This window comes from Pinus tabuliformis, chromosome 6, assembly GCF_031772625.1.
Source record: "Pinus tabuliformis cultivar Carrire ecotype Pingquan chromosome 6, CPIR1, whole genome shotgun sequence".
Taxonomy (NCBI): domain Eukaryota; kingdom Viridiplantae; phylum Streptophyta; class Pinopsida; order Pinales; family Pinaceae; genus Pinus; species Pinus tabuliformis.
This window is the reverse complement of record NC_142292.1, coordinates 1,016,689,050-1,016,706,183: the sequence shown is the minus strand read 5'-3', so window position 1 is coordinate 1,016,706,183 and position 17,134 is coordinate 1,016,689,050. Positions and strand designations below refer to the sequence as shown.

At 41.0% G+C, this 17,134-nt stretch overlaps 1 pseudogene across 1 annotated transcript in view; it reads left to right on the top strand.

Annotated features, from left to right (window-relative positions):
• LOC149262440 (integrin-linked protein kinase 1-like) overlaps positions 1 to 17,134 on the top strand; it is a 265,252-nt pseudogene that overhangs the window by 97,103 nt on the left and 151,015 nt on the right. The window contains exon 5 of the transcript XR_016259129.1: positions 13,965 to 14,085. The product of XR_016259129.1 is annotated as an integrin-linked protein kinase 1-like (transcript). The remainder of the gene's footprint in view (positions 1 to 13,964; positions 14,086 to 17,134) is intronic.

Genomic DNA, 17,134 nt, shown 5'->3' with positions numbered 1-17,134 from the left:
AAGGAGTACGTTCCTAATTTTATAGAATTTTTTGGGTAGATATGAGGGGTCAAACGGGGGTCCCAACTCAGCCAGCAACGGGTGGAGCTAGGGGGAATTTGGGCCAAAATTCCGAGTTCAACATTTTGGTCAATTCCTTTGTGGGTTATTCTGGGTTTCTTGTGTAGAGGCTGGGATAAATTTCTCAGAATTTTTTGAGCAACGGGGAAGGCTCTAACAACAGATCATTTCAAGCACCTTTCTGGGCAGTAACAACGCAACTCTTGGGCTGGATTACCAACATATTTGAGGAGGGTTTTCCATTGTTTTTTTTGGGTTTTTGCTAGCTTGCCTCGAACAAGCCCAGGTGCACACATTCCAACACCTTTTTGTACACCTCTTCCCATTTAATAAAATGAGTAGACAATGCAGTTTGGTTGCCAATTTTGTGGTCTGATGGTCTGATTTAATTTTATGGTGTCTTTTTTATTGTTCACATTGCATAGCACTATTTTTCTTAGTTTGGAACATTACGCGCCCAATCTCACTAAATCACTCGAGGGTTTCCGTCTACCAAGGAAAATAGAGAATCGAGTTTCCAACCTCTCATACGAGAAGAAATATCAAATCCAAGATGTCCTCCAATAGCCTCCTCTTCTTCTTTCATAGATCTGATGGACCCCTCTAGAACCTCCTATTTTATTATTATTTTAATTATGGAACACTTTTCCCTCCTTTATTTTAATTAAAATATTCTTTTTAATGCGGGAAAAGGGTAAATCGGTCACCATGTCTCCTTAAGTCACTGAAACTCATACCTAACCATCCCAACTTGTAGATATTCTCGTTTCGGTTCCAACGAGCTATTACACTAAGGTGTTCTATCAAGTATTCCTCCCAGAATGCTGCCTTAAGCGTAATTAATTGAGTCAGGCCCAATAACAACTTTGTTTTTTGAAAGTTGTCGGAATGCACCGGAACAAAAGGAAAACTATGCGGATGATGGAATATACTAAGTGAATGCTGTCAAACCTCACAGTAACTCCTCAAAACCCCTCCAAAAGCCCCTGGGCCTGCTGATGAAACCAACCTGCACCTATGACCTGTCCGCCCCCAACTCTGAAAGTCCATCCTAACCACGTCATAAGGAACACCAGAAAAAGAAACATTACATTGAAGATGTCATAGTACCAATTCGTTCTTCATGGAGTAGCTCGGGGGTTTCTATTATCAAGAATGGGTGGACATATATAACATGTAGGTCATTAGTCAACATCATTTTCTCCTTACCAAAATATACACATTTTTTGAAGCTTTAACACTTCTTTTCCAGGGAAAATATTTTGGGGAAATTCAAAGGATGCTTCCCCACATTCTTGGATGGAATCCTCGTTGAGCCTGTCAATGTGGACTATTACCCATGCATATGCATGGGTAACCCTAGGAGAATTTTTTTCTCCTAGTATGTTGCTTGCCAACTAGCACCCCCTACTATGATCCACAGATGACCAACCTCAGATGCCTCTCTCCCTTTCTTTAGTCAATACATTTATTGGTCTAGCCTACTCATCTGATGAAGGTGGGTCATTTATTGTGAGGTACATTAATCATTTTTGCATTCAAGTGTTTGCATTTAATGTATAAGGCATCATAGTATGGATTGTTATCCACCGAAATATGGGTAACCCATAGGATAAATCTTTCTCCTCCTTAGACAGCTAGCCAACCAAGAGTCTTATTGATCAATACTTTGATCAATACTTGATGTGATGCCATGGATCCTCCATATATATGCTCTGGTCAGATTTCTTTCTCCCTTCTGACATTCCTCCCTGAAGGAAGGTGGGTCATCCATCTGCGGGTACTTCTACCAGTTTGTAATAATTCACTTTTGCTTGTTGTTTCAGGGCATCTTAATATGAATCTTGGGGTGATCTGGATGATTGCCTGATCTTGGCTCTATTTTTGTCCTCACTTCACCTGGGTGGTTAGTCTTTGATCCTAGTCTAGTGGGACCTCCTGTGAGCCGTTAAGGTTATAGGAAGGACACTACTGGGGAGGTTTTGATTGAAGTAGCATGTCCACGATATTTCGTACTTACCACTTTCCATCATTCTGTAAGATACCCTCCCAGAAATCTCGATTTTTGCCACTAAAATTTCTGAGTTTTACTGAGTTTGTCTTTGATGTGTTTTGTCAAACAGTTTGGGGACAAACGGCTGTAGGTGTGTTTTTTATCATATATTTCAAATAAAATGAACAACGACCATAGTAACACCATGAAATTGCTTCAATCCATCAAAATATAATTTATATCAGATTATGCAGGGGTACATACTACATACCACTGTCAAATGTGTTCCAGCAATAATAAGAGAGATTAAATGAGAAAACCAGCAGACTGATAACAAAGATTAGGCTGTTACAAAACCCAGAAAGTACCAACGATATAGTATTTTCTCCAACAGGAGCTACAACACTTGGCCATAAATATGAAGCATATAACTCAGAGGTTTATCCCTTCCTCACAGCAAATCTTTGATAAATATCTATTGCTGAAGATGACTGATTTAAGAGTCCAGAAATGCACCAGCACTATAACAATTTCTCCAATAGAATATCAGCATACATTCAGCCTTGAAACAGATGCAAATAACTCAGAGGATCATTACCCACAAACAACAGTTTTTCTTGAATTTGTAGTGATCTCAGCCTCCTAGAGGGAACTCGACCCAGTAGACAGAGGTGTCTACCTACAGCAACTCAAACAGCAAAGGTAACAGACTCGACCTCCACTGATGACAAATCTCGGCCCACGAAATGACAGCCAACTCTGTCCTCTAATGGTACAGACTTCAACCCTTTCTTTAATACTGCCCCCATCCGGCAAGACAAGTTATACTGAGCCCTTTCAGCAGTGATAATCTCTACCCCTTGGAAAGACGTACATGGCCAACAAACACAGTAAAACTCAGCCCTTTACAAAGGAGAAACTTGACCAGCAATAGAGGGAAACTCGACTAGGAAAACAATGGATAACTCAGTCTCCTCTTTGACAATGGAACTTGGCCCCTGTTTCTTCAGATATCAGTCCTTTCTTTGCCCGAAATATCCTTCTCCACTAAAGCACACTGTCAGAATCTGAGTGATCCCACTCCCAAACTATCTAGGGTTTATGGTTTAAACACCGAAACTAGCAACCAGCAAAGAGGGCTTCCAAAAACCCTAGACTATCTCTCAAGAGTTCTCCAAAATTCTAATTTTCCAATGAGCAAATGCAAGAGTGAGGAGAGACCCCCTCATTTCCTTTTTTGTAACTCACTTGACTCTTTTTCCACCCTTTTTACCTTTTCCCTCCAATTAAATAGTAAAAGCAATTTTCCTTTCTTATTTAATAAAGTAACTTTTATTAACTAATTAAAACCACTTTTAACCATGGAATATGCTTGATTCACCTCCATGGTCACATCGGCTACCCAAAGCCCACTTTCATTGTCTTGCCATGTAGATCTCTTCGTCCCGATTCCAACAAGCTATTATATTAAGGTGTTTCTCCAAGTAATCATCCTGAAACAACACCTTAAGCATAATTAATTAAAATATGCCCGATAATAACTTTGTTTTACAGAAATTGTCGGAATGTAGTGAAACCAAGATCGAACTGTGCATAATTGATCTTGATGATGAAAAATAGCAAGCGATCATAGTTGGACCCTGTAAAACTCCTCAAAACCCTTTGGGCTTGTTGTCACTCAAATTGTATAGGCACGGTGCGACAATGACTCAGGTCAGGGATTGTCACTTTGACCCCCGGCCTCTCTGTTCTAGTTGTCTGCGAACAACAGGCTATGGGGGGTAGTCCCTATGGAAAATGAAAATGAAAGACCCGTTGGCAACCAACAAGTCAGGGGGACACGATTGAATGGCCTAGCCACTTGGTTGATTTTAGCAAGTTAGGGGATTAGATTAGATTGTTATACGAGACCAATGCCTTATGGAGTCAACTACCTACTTTATATCGATTAAATACTAAATGACCGGATCAACAATCGCTGCTTGAGATGCTTTGCTAATCTATATGTTATGCAAATCCTATGACCTAGGTGACATGCAACAATCTTGGTTTATTTTAATTATATGCGTAATTAAGTATATCCCTTAATCTTCAACTATTTTGAGGCTAGTCTCTAGAGTAGGTTGTAGAGAGAATTCAAGGCGAAGCAAGCAAAGACTTGGTTAACGATACCTCCCTTTGAAATCTAACATACCCGGTGCCTCCGGCGCTGTAGAGACTGTGGCTTTGACGACTGCAAGGCCACCGTTTTAACTACTAGAGAGGTTATATCCTTTGCAAGCTAAGAGATGAAAGATGTTCCTATCTCTCTATCAACCAAGTTTGTGCTTGGGGGCAAGTTAATTAGTGCACGTTAGATCTAGGATGCAAATGCAAATTGATTTGAGTGCCCTTGAGTTAAGATTGAATATGACCTTAAGTACTTATTTACAGTTGATCCTTAGTTATCACACAAGAGTAGTTAATGGATGAAAGACAATCTTAAACATAAGATGAAGTGCTTAATTTCAATAGCACTCAAAAGATATATCAATGTAATCAAGAGATAATTGCTCGAAGTACCAAATGATAACAAGATAGATGCTCTTAGTAACAATTTGCCAATATGTCAAATATAAAATTATCATCCACAATAGATATTAACCGTGAAACAATATTGACAATGATGGCAGGTAAAAGAAATTAGAGCACCTATCACCAAGATATTACTTAGAACAATTAACCAAGGCTCTTTTTAGAGACAATCACAATAGTGAAAAGGTTGCTTAAGAGATAGATAATTAGATGAGCGATTCTCCAAAATTTTGTCAAGCAATTATCACAATGCCAAATTAAATGTGTAACAATTAGATCTTCAAGAGATGCCAATATCCAATAAATCCTTGAATTACCAATTTAGGCAATACTAACCAATCAATTAGATCTTAGGATTATGTGCTTATGCGAGTGAGCTTATTAAGTGCAAAATTGTAACTTTGGAGGTCATGATACTCACAAGAAACCAAAGCGTTAGTGTCCTTATTAACAATGAAACAAGTTAAACAATTGTCAAATCACTTAAACAATTTAATGTAAACAATATTTTTCACAATGAACTATGCTTATCAATGACTAATGCTAGGAACCTTATGCAACTTATGCTCAATTTTATGACAACAATAAGTATGTTTCAATTAAAGAACATTAGGATGCAAAATTCGAAATGCATATGAGTATTAAATGCAAAATGAGGCAGCTCAAATGATAGACTACTTTGACAATACAAGATTCTCAATGAATTAGATTCTTTTAGATGCCAATGCCACTGTTAAGATAAGACCTTAGTATGATTATGGCAGTCATCAAATTTTCATGAAATAAGCCCAAAAGTGAATACCCAAATTATGCAAGTGACTTAGCAAAATTATGAATGATTTTTAGGCCGCTTAAATGAGTTATTTATAAATGATCAGAGGCTTCAACTAAAACATAGATGGAAGAGAGGGTTTGAAGAGGCAAACCAATAGGCCTTTTGGGCTAGAAGATGACCAACTTGCTCACCCAAATTTTTTCCAATGAGTTGACCACGTGCAGCCACAAATATTGGCCAAAAATATCTGCAAACACAAAGTGTTAGAGGCAAAAATCAAATGATACCCAAACAATCATTGAAACGAGGCAAAGGAGGCAAAGATAGGACAACGATGAATGCTAAGGGGCCAAGAAGAGGCAACGACTAAGGGAAAAGGCCAAGGAGGCTTGCCGCAAGGAGGGGGGAGGCCTTTAGGCCTGCCATCAAGGGCTTCTAGGGCTTGTGACACCTAGGATAAGCCTCCAAGGGTTTTCCGCAAGGGATGAAGGGGTTGCGGCCTAAAGGAATGAGGCCTTTCGGCCTGCGGGAGGGCTGAAGGAGGAGGAAAGAGGGCAATGAAGGGAGGAAGAGGCCTACGACAAGGTGAGGAGATGCTGCTGAGAGGGAGAGGAGCCACGACAAGGGGCAAAGGAGTCTAGTGGAGGAGGGAGAGAGGCCTAATGGGTTGCGGCTAGGGCTTAGAAGCACTTTAGGATTGATGGTTAGACAAACAAGGGTTGTAGCTAGGGTTTGAAGGCCCAAATGGGGCAACGACTCACCAAGAAGGGAGAAAACTTTAAAGGGTCACGACTAGGGTAAATGAGGGATACACTAGGCCTCAAAGAAAAAAAATTTAGATCCCTACAAAAATTCAGAATTCGCCACCAAACCCCAAATTTCCCCACAAGATGCAGTGAAAATGCTTCCAAGTAGGGTTGCAGGGGAGTGCCCTCCCCCAATCCTCTCTCGAATCGCACTCTGCATGGGAGCGGATAGGGAGTGACCTTGGGAGCGTGCTCCCTTAAAAAAAATTCCGCTTCCTGTTTTTAAGGGAGCGATTTAGGAAGCAGTGTCTCCTCGACTGCTCCCTTTCGCTTCAGAAGCAAAAAATTAAAGGAGGGAGCGGTTGCTCCCGATCGCTTTCTCCTTTATTTTTTTGCTCTCGTTGGCGAAAAACCTGCATGGCGGACGGGCGACGGCGGGGAGGGAAGGGTAGGGGCAAAAAGGTTAAAAGGCCCTCCTACCCTCCCATTATTCATTTTTTTCTTGTGTGAGAGAGCAAGAGAGAGCTTGGAGCTTGAGTTGAGGAGGGAGATTGAGGGAGCTTGCAAGGGAGATTGGAGCTTGGGATTGAAGGCTAAAGATGTAGGATCTACACTCTAATCTAGCATTTTTGTTTTTATATGTTCATTGCTAAGTGAAAATGTTCTCTTTGTTGATTTGTGGTAACATCGGATGTGCTCTAGCCACGAAATTTGGTGGAGAGGTTGGGGCACATGAGATCTCCAATACCTAGAAAGGGTTTGGGTAGATTCTAAATAGTTTGAAAAATATTAAAACAATTAATATTTTTAATGGAGTCCCTAAGTCTAAACTTAGGGAAATTAAAATATTAATGTGGATTAATATAAAATTGTGTTAGAATGGTCCAAAAGACATGGATCAAGCTAGATCTAATCTTAGCCGTTGATTAGGGACTTAATCTCGACCGTTGATATGTCAACGAGAAAAGTATAAGATGAGGCTTGAGGGTCACTTGTAGAATACACTAGATGATCAGTCATTCTATTCTCTAGAGCGGGGTCTGCTAAGAGAGAATCAGTGATCGGACTTGCAGCTGAGGGGCATTGAGTACAGAGAGGCAGAGCGACAGGGATAGTGCCGGTAGATCAGCACAGGAGCCAAAGAGAGTGACACAGTAGCAGCCAGGGCTCATGGAGGGCCACGCAGAGTTAGCCAGGAGCTGCGTAGTGCTTCAGAGAGGCTAGTGTTGCTAACGTAGAGGGCCAGAAGGTTGACGCAGGGCCTCTTGAGGCTGACGCAGACCCATTCAAGGTGACACAGGGCCTCCTGAGGTTGACGCAGACCCATTCAGGGTGACGCAGGGCCGGCACTCGGCAGAGAGAGGCTGACATAGTCCAGAGAGAGGTTGACGTTGGGGTTTCTGGGGCAGATTGGAGCCGAGGAACTGCCAGAGGGTTTATCTGGGGTTTCAGCCAGGACATTTGTCTCAGACTGAGAGGTACTACTGCCAAGGGTATTCTCTGTTGGGTAAGCTGGATTTGGCACCCAGATTGTACTTTGAAATTGCTTAATAAGAAAACCCTCAGATCGCTGCACCGGTTTTCTCGCATTGGGTTTTTTCGGGGACATTGGTCCAAAAATAAAGGTGTCATTTTGTGTGCTTGTTTCTATTTCCTTCAGTTGATGATCTGTAATATATTGAGCATGCACTAGTGTTTATTTTCAGTACTTACATTGTAAATAACTTGTTAAGTAATGAAACAAGTAGGTAGGAATAAATTAGTAAAGTGCATGGAGGGTTTCTAGCTGGTAGAATTAGAAACTTCAACATGGTATCAGAGCGTGGTCGCAGATCACAAGGGAATTGAGGACATCAACCGAGTGGAGCAATAGTAGCAGAAAACAGCTATCCCAAGTGACAAAAGCTGTTTCTAGCAGAGCAGCAACAAGGGAAGGGTGATGCAGTGCCTGCATCATCAAGGGTGAGCTAGAAAGAGGCAGCACAGAGGCTAAGGGAAGCAAAGGGAGACTCACGCAGAAGCTAGGAGGGCTAACGCAGTTGGCTGAGGAGGCTGGGTTGCTAGTGACGGGATTGCACAAAGCCTAGGAGCTCTGACCTTCAGGTTTTTGGGGTTTAGGAGGTTGTGGGAAAGTTGCAGAGTGGAGCTGGTAAGGTACTGTAGTCAGAATAGTACTTGACAGGGAAAGGCCAAGAGGAGGGAGTTGCTACCGAGGGTTTCTAGCCGAGAAATCCGGATTAGTGGTGCGGTTGCACAGAGGATCAGAGTAGGGGGCATCTCGTCATCGGCATAAGGATTTTGAGGAGGGAAATCGAGACTCCAAGGGAGTCACATCGAGAACTTCCAGGAGGGAAGTAGAAGAGAATCATGGTACTACACGGAGGAAGACAGCAGGATAGGTTGGACAGAGCGTCAAACTTCGCAGTGTGGAAGGCCAGAATCTTATCCGTACTTGATAGAAATCGTGTCAAGCACTTCGCCTTGAAGATGATAGCTATCCCAGTCGACCCAGCTGAGAACGACAAGTATGAGGAGGCAATGGCGAGGGCCAAGAGCATCATCCTTAACGGGGTCAAGGACCATGTAGTAACACACATTGCCAAGAAGGAAATGACAAATGAGATGTGGGAGGCCAAGCATCATCCTTGACGGGGTCAAGGACCATATAGTACCACACATTGCCGAGAAGGAAACGACAAATGAGATGTGGGAGGCCCTAAAGAAATTGTACCAGCATACTTCTGTGCAGAGAAGAATGTTACTTGAAAATCAGTTGAGGTCATATCAGATGAAGAAGGGAGAACCTATTGACACCTTCCTCGGAGGACTGAATGAGATCCGAGATCAGTTGACTGCCATGGAAGCCACGACAGATCAGGAATTGATGGTGAGGACATCCTTGAATGCAGTGTCAGAAGACTGGGAGGTATACTGGGCAGAGGGACACTTCCACCTTGGGATGAGATGTGGGCGGCTCTTTGCCAAGAAGAGATCAGACGACAGTCAAAGGCAGGAAGCAGCGGTAAGGGGATCAGAGTCAAAAAGGAAGAGGAGGAAGATGTTGCCCTAACATCTGAGGGAAAGCAAGAAAAGCGGAAGAAGAAGGATCTCTCCAAGATCAAGTGCTTCCACTGTGGGGAGCTGGGTCATTATGTGACCCAGTGTCCAAGGAAGAAGAGTAAGGGAGAGTCTTCCAAGACTAAGGCAACGCCAACAAGGGTAGAGAAGGAAGTGGAGACAGACGATGACTGTGCCATGAGTGCACACGCACCACTTGAGCGGAAGTGGGGAGACATCGAGCTATAGTCAGGCGGACTACAGGCGATGAGGGGTAGGATCCTCGAGGTACCCAGCCTCTTGGATTAGACCTTGCTACGGGAGCCCCGAAGAGTAGTAGGACTGGATGATGTGGGTAGAGATGGATGCGGATGGAGCAGCAGAGAGAGTTACAGTGCAAGATTCTCGAGATAGTGTGAGCCTAGCACGCTGCAACAGTGCGAGAGGCACAGGAGTGTTGCACTAGTGCAGGATGGCACAGAGAGGTGTGCAACAGTGCGAGATGCAGGGAGTTGCTGCAGCAGCACAGAGGTCAGAGAGGGAGCACTTGTCAGCAGCAGAGGGAGCTTCAACATCAGCGAGTGCCTCTAGCCCAACAGAGAGGTAAGAGTTGGGAGATCAGTTACTTACTTCTCAGTAACTGAGTTGTAGTGCAACAGTGGGAAACACGATGCAACATGAGGAGAGGAGTTGCAGTGCAGATGCAGTGTTGGGAGAAAGGACCAGCAACAACACAGATGTAGAGGGAGCTGTCGTACAGATGCAGGAGTGGCAGTGGTAGAACCATGGGGAGCAGTATAGGATGCAGCAGTGCAGAGGATGGTGGGCAACAAGCCTAGCATCAGCACAGAGATGCGGATGATTAGAGTAATACTCAGTGAGGAGTATTGCTAGAGCACAATCCTTGCTAAAAGGGAGTGTTGATTTGTGGTAGCATCAGATGTGCTCTAGCCACGAAATTTGGTGGAGAGGTTGGGGGACATGAGATCTCCAATACCCAGAAAGGGTTTGGGCAGATTCTAAACAGCTTGAGAAATATTAAAATAATTAATATTTTTAATGGAGTCCCTAAGTCTAAATTTAGGGAAATTAAAATATTAATGTGGATTAATATAAAACTGTGTTAGAATGGTCCAAAAGACATGGATCAAGCCAGATCTAATCTTAGCCATTGATTAGGGACTTAGTCTCGACCGTTGATATGTCAACGAGAAAAGTATAAGAGGAGGCTTGAGGGTCACTTGGAGAGTACACTAGATGATTAGTCATTCTATTCTCTAGAGCGGGGTTTGCTAAGAGAGATAGAATCAGTGATCGGAGTTGCAGTTGAGGGGCATTGAGTACAGAGAGATAGAGAGGCAGAGATAGTGCCGGGAGATTAGCACAGAAGCTAGAGAGAGTGACGTAGTAGCAGCCAGGGCTCACGCAGGGCCATGCAGAGGCAGCCAGGAGCTGCGTAGTGCTTTAGAGAGGCTAGCGTTGCTGACGCAGAGGGCTAGAAGGCTGACGCAAGGCCTCCTGAGGCTGACATAGACCCATTCAGGGTGACGTGGGGCCTCCTGAAGTTGATGCAGACCCATTCAGGGTGATGCAGGGCCAACGCTGGGCAGAGAGAGGCCGACGCTAGGGATTTTGAGGCAGATTAGAGCTGAGGAAATACTGGAGGGTTTATCTGGGGTTTCAGCTGGGACATTTGTCTCAGACTGAGAGGTACTACTACCAAGGGCATTCTCTGTTGGGTAAGCTGGATTTGGCACCTAGATTGTACTCTGAAATTGTTTAATAAGAAAACCCTCAGATAGTTGCATTAATTTTCTCGCATTGGGTTTTTCTGGGGACGTTGGTCCAAAAATAATGGTGTCATTTTATGTGCTTGTTTTTGTTTCCTTTAGTTGATGATCTGTAATATGTTGAGCACGCACTAGTGTTTATTTTCAATATTTACATTGTAAATAACTTGTTAAGTAACGGAACAAGTAGGTAGGAATAAATCAGTAAAGTGCATGGAGGGTTTCTAACTGGTAGAATTAGAAACTTCAACACTTTTCTCTCTTACCCCTTTCTATTCCATTTTTTTGCAAACTCAAAACTCCAAACATCATGGCTATATGGCTTGGCATTCTCTTGTTGTTGGTTCCCTTTTTTGTTATTATGGTGTTGGAGAGTAGGAGGAGGGTTGATCATGATGAAGAGGATGAAGAAGTCGGGTTATAGTTGGTTTGATGAAAGCAGGGAAAGGGGGTGGAACCACTAAATTTACTTGTCTCCATTGCAAAAACACTTACACAGGTTCATACACCCGTGCTAGAAGGCAACACTGTGGGAAAAGGCCATGAGATGGAGATAAACAAATAGGAATCAAAGCTTGTGTAAGTGTGTCAGCAACACAAAGAGCCAAATACATAAGGGAAGAGGAGGAAGCCCAATACAGATCTAAAAGATCAAACTCGTACCAAAAGGCACCTATGTGGGAAAGGCCATGAGATGGAGATAAACAAATAGGAATCAAAGCTTGTGTAAGTGTGTCAACAACACAAAGAGCCAAATACATAAGGGAAGAGGAGGAAGCCCAATACAGATCTAAAAGATCAAAGGGTTTTGAACATAGCTCACAATCACATGCACAAAGAACTCCATCAGTATCCTCCTATGGTAGTGGATATGGAGGCATAGGAACAAACATCTCTTGAAGGTGTAGAACCATATCAAATTTCCTTGACGAAGGGTGTAGGAATGATGTAGATTTGAAAATTTTACTAGTTTCTCTATGCATGTGGGATACCATTCAATGTTCTTCGCTCACCTTATTGCCATGAAATGGTTTCTGCCATAAATGATGCCCCCAAAGTATACAAGAGCCCTGGGTATGACAAGGCTAGAATTGTGGGACTTGATCATGAAAAAGCAAAAATAGCACATTCATTGAGTAAAATGACAAAATTCTTGGAATGAGCATGGGGTGTCCATTGTATCTGATGGATGGACAAATGTAAAAGGCAAGCCATTGATAAGTGTTCTTGCTGTGTCTGTTAATGGTGCAATCTTCCTTTCAACATATGATTACTCAGAAAATTTCAAGACCGCCATCAACATTGCAGAACCATTACTTGAAACAATTGAACGTATTGGACCATACAATGTCATCCAAGTCATCACTGATAATGCTGCTAATAGTAAGGCAGCGAGAACAATTATTGAGGATAGATACCCCAACATATTTTAGTTTGGGTGTTTGGTTCACACGATGAACCTTTTGATGCATGATATTATTAAGAACAAAAACCATCAATACGAATGGATTGGTGATTTGTACAAGAGAGGCAAAAAAATGATAAAATTTATTACAAATCATAGCATACCCATGGGCTTTTCCGCAGTCACTCAAGATTGGAGCTGTTGAAAATTGTGAAGACTAGATTTGCTAGCTATTACCTCACCTTCAGGTGCCTTTTGAAGGTAAGGGAGTCATTGGCTAGCATGGCATCAAGTCAACGCTGACAGGTATTAAAGGACGGCTCCAAATGCAGTTGACAAGCAAGGTTTTGAACAGGTGGAGGAGACTGCTCTTGATGGTCTGTTTTGGTCATGTGAGGAAAGTTTGCAATTCACCAAGCCCATTTATAGCATGATTCGTTTTGCAGGTACAGATAAACCAGTGACTGGGGAGGTGTATGAGCAGATGGATAGCATGTTGGGGCAAATAAAAGATATTGTTCAGGAAAATGATCCCAACTTGTATACAATGATTTACAATTGCGTGTGCACGGTGGAATAAACTTAATGTTCCACTACATGCATAGCATACATATTGAAATGAGTACAACAGTTATGAAGACCGAAACTAGTTACATTTTTCAACAGCTGCTTCCTCTATTGGACATGCAGGCTATTCAGAAGTCTTCACTAGTCTTTCATGGACTTGTTTGAAGTGGACTGATCAATAGGGCACTATCTGGGTATCACAAGATCTTTTAAAGATGGTGCTGCAGCCCTTGAACATCTAATGGATACATGAGATTGAGGTGGTGCCAGCATCAATTTTTCTACCTTCCAATTGCAGGAATTTAACATGGATTCTATGCATGCATATGTAATATTGATTGTACAAGATTTTGGTGAAAATATAATTTTTTGTTTGTTTATCCTGAAAAATCTAACATCGATGATATACAAACTACTAAAGATAGCTACTACATTTACCAGCGTATCTGAGCCAAACATCAAATGAGGACAAGAATGAATTTGAAGTTGGCATCATTGCTTGAATTTGAAGTCGGATGAATATCTAACTTCTTTTATTGGTAGCACCACCTACCATATTTTTCAAAAGGAGATGCGGCTTTCTTTTTGACAACATATGATCTGTTGGATGTTTCTTTCCGTTTTAACTTTTAACCTTTGTGGCAACTAAAGAATTCCTATTTAAAGCTGACAAATTACTACGGTCAGAATGCCTTGCATTAAGTATCTATTTATGAATCAGTCTGGTTTTGGTTGCAAGGGAGAAATTAATTAAGGTCATATACAGAATCATGGAACTTGTTATTTTATCATCTTAGAAAAGATGGGGGTGTTTCAAGGCACTGCTAATTAATGTAATTATTAACTATGGTTTTATTTACACGGATGGAGACACAAATTCAATAACATATTTATATGTTGCTAAAAACTTTATAGCTTGTAAGAGAGATGTACACAAATTTTATCTATATTGACTTGATGGTTGGTATATAACTGGGCACTTCTTTTTTTGGGGCAGAAAACGTTTCAAGAATGAATTGACACTGCTACAAAAGGTTCGGCATCCTCATGTGGTTCAGTTTGTGGGTGCTGTCACACAAAATGTTCCTATGATGATCATTGCAGAGTATCTTCCAAATGTAAGTTTAACCTCTTTCTTTCTACGAGGTTTTAGTCTTTAGGATGATTTAATGACAAATGTGGATAAAACAATGCAATGGTGGTCATGCTGTGTGCATTTTTACTCTGTAGATAGTCACTCGCTGAAGAAGGTTACTGATTTTTTGTATGCCAATCTCACAAGTTAGTACAGGATTCTTGTGGGTTGATTTCTACGCCTATTGATCACTCAATTTTTTTTTGTAGATTCCATAGGTATTTTGTATGTTTGTGTAGGTGGATATAGACATCTATGCTCATGTTTGTCCATGCAATTTCTTAACTGAGACTGCTTAACTGAACACTTAAAATGGACTTATTTTGCTTATTTTACAATTTTTTGCCATTGGTTGTCAAAATTCAAGATTGTTGCTTGAAAGCTAAAGCTTCTTTTGTCCATAATTTAGAGGTTCTTTCTCTAGATCAATTATCCTGCTTGGTGAGTATGATCAACTTGCTTCTTGTTTTTGTCATTTGAATTCCCTTGTGTATGGGATATAAAAGATAGGCTCTATTTCAAATGCATGGCCACCAGACAATGACAAAGATGATATATTTTACATATACTGGTAAACAGCTAATTTTCTATCATGCTAGATTAGGCTTTATTCCTTCACTAAGAAACTCTGTTCTGCTGTGGATCTTTAGGATGCTAAAATATGTTATGGTCCTTGGAGCAGTTGCAGCATAAAATATAGGCAGAAGATATAATGTCTGAGGCAAATCCCAACTGGTTGACAAGTGGAACTCATTTGTCAATATGCTATTTGTACAATGTCACTTATGTACATTTATGTGGTAGGCAAGGGCATAGATCATACACATTCTGTAGGGCTATACTTGCCTGTATCCTTTGTTACCATTCAAACTAAAGTTTGCCATGGACCCTGCAAACTTTTAAGATGGTACACATAGAACAAGTGCCCATTCTCACCTTGGCACGAGTTCCCACTGTTTAAGCCTAACTCCTACCTGAATGGCTATGGGAGAATTTCCTATGTGAGATGCTTCACCCAACAATTAGTAGTCTAGTGCTTCAAATGGGGCATTTGGTGAAGAGAAGGGGTTTATTCTTTCTTATTAAGTTGATCTGGAAATGATATGTATATAGAAAAGCAATGCAGACTAGCAAGGCAATTTGCTCTAAACTTGATATATTAGACATGTAAATAGTTCAAAAGAGTAAAATTTAATATATCTACCAAGTATATAAGTTATTTTTGAAGTGTACCTTTGGTAAGGGGATGTCCCATGTTTCTGCTTGTTGTCCAGTGACTGCAGATCTGAAAAAACACATTAAATGCAGAAAAGAGTAAAGAGACTCCCTTTTCAGGGTCACCGACAAGTGTCTATAGTATATACATTGTTAGATTGATAATATACGGCTGGGGAAGCTAGGACAACAAATGGTATATCAATTTAACCCTTCCTAAGATTCATATCTACAACAGATCTGTGTTTTTAGCAAGCTGGAAAATTGTCGCAGAGGTTTGGGGTCAAATCCCCACTAGGTAAAGACCCAGAAATTTATTCCAGCTTGTAATTTAATTTTCTAATTGCTGGAATAAGCTATAAATTGTCACAGAAGAACAGTGATATAAACTGGAAAATAAATCTGGAAACCAATGTAAGGTTTTTATGGATGTATACTCACTTGGAAAATGCCCTTGTAACTTGAATTTTGTCAGATTTGAAGTACTTAGTGCTGTAAATTAATGAAGATACGCAAAACTAACTCTATATCTTGTGAAATATGTGTGTTTGAAAGCCCAAAATAAGGTATATCTTTCCCTTGGATAAGATTTGAAAATTATGGCTTAAATTTTAAAACTCCAAGGGTTAACTAGCTAATCTCGAGATAAAATTCATGAAAGTGCAAGCTAGTAAATATTTTTATTTTTTATTTTTTATTTATAAACAGGAAAGTGAAAAGGCTTTGAGTTATTTAGAATAAGACAGTTGCTGAGATATGCTTATCTTAGCCCAATATTCCCTTCAGGTGTTAGTTTGCGAATCACAACAACTCTTAAGTTGGCCTTGCACTTTGGACAATGAGATGAGTTTGGAGTGAAGAAGACTGTATCGCCCCCACCTTTGTCTAAGATAGCTCCACAAGTTCCCAAGTTCAACTAGTAGTGGCTTCTAGTGAAGTGTATTCGATCTTTGGGTTGACTATGGAATTGGAAGAGATCTTCACCTAGTTGAAGATACCTCCAATAAGGGTCTGTCCAACCACTGGATCCAATAGCTCCGACCTCCACCAAGTTTACAATGAATAATGGTGCCTTGGTTGTGCCTTACATGTTACTATGTAGCCCCTCGGTGGATCGTCCCTTTGATTTTGGTCCACTGGGATTTTTCTTTCTATCTTATCAAGTACTATTACAACAAGAGGCAAAAAAATTGAAGTAGAACAAATCAACTCACAAATTGTACACAAAATGTTTGTAAATGAAAGTTCGATTATGGCATTTGATCTCATAGTTCAACAACAACAAGAATGATATTAGGGACTGTCCTTTTATAATTCCATTAGTAATGGCTAGTTGGACCTCACTCTCAAATAATATCTTTTACTTGTCATCCACAACTTGGAGACTAAGTAAATTGAAGATAAAATATTTTTATTACATAGATTGTTTGCATGAAGAGTTCAAGTTCAAATTGACTTGATTTGACCCTTGAAAGTGCAATGTTCCCTTTTGATTTGACCCTGGAGAGTCAATAAATGAAGAATAGTATCCAAGCATGCTCAACGTCCAACTAAAGATGACCCAATAACTAGATGAGGTGGTTCAACTTGCTTTGCATGGTTCAATTTGGTAAGAAACTTGACTTGGTCGAGGGAACTTTGCTTTGGTGGAAAGAAGAATGACTTGATTTTGTAATGGCTACCTTTTGTCCACAAGAAGTCCAACATTACACTTTGACTCATCCAACACAACATTCTACTTTACTGACCTCCAATGGCTAGTAGAAAGGGCTCAAATTCGTCCATGAGGCTAGATCTCTAGCACTTTGGATTCTTGT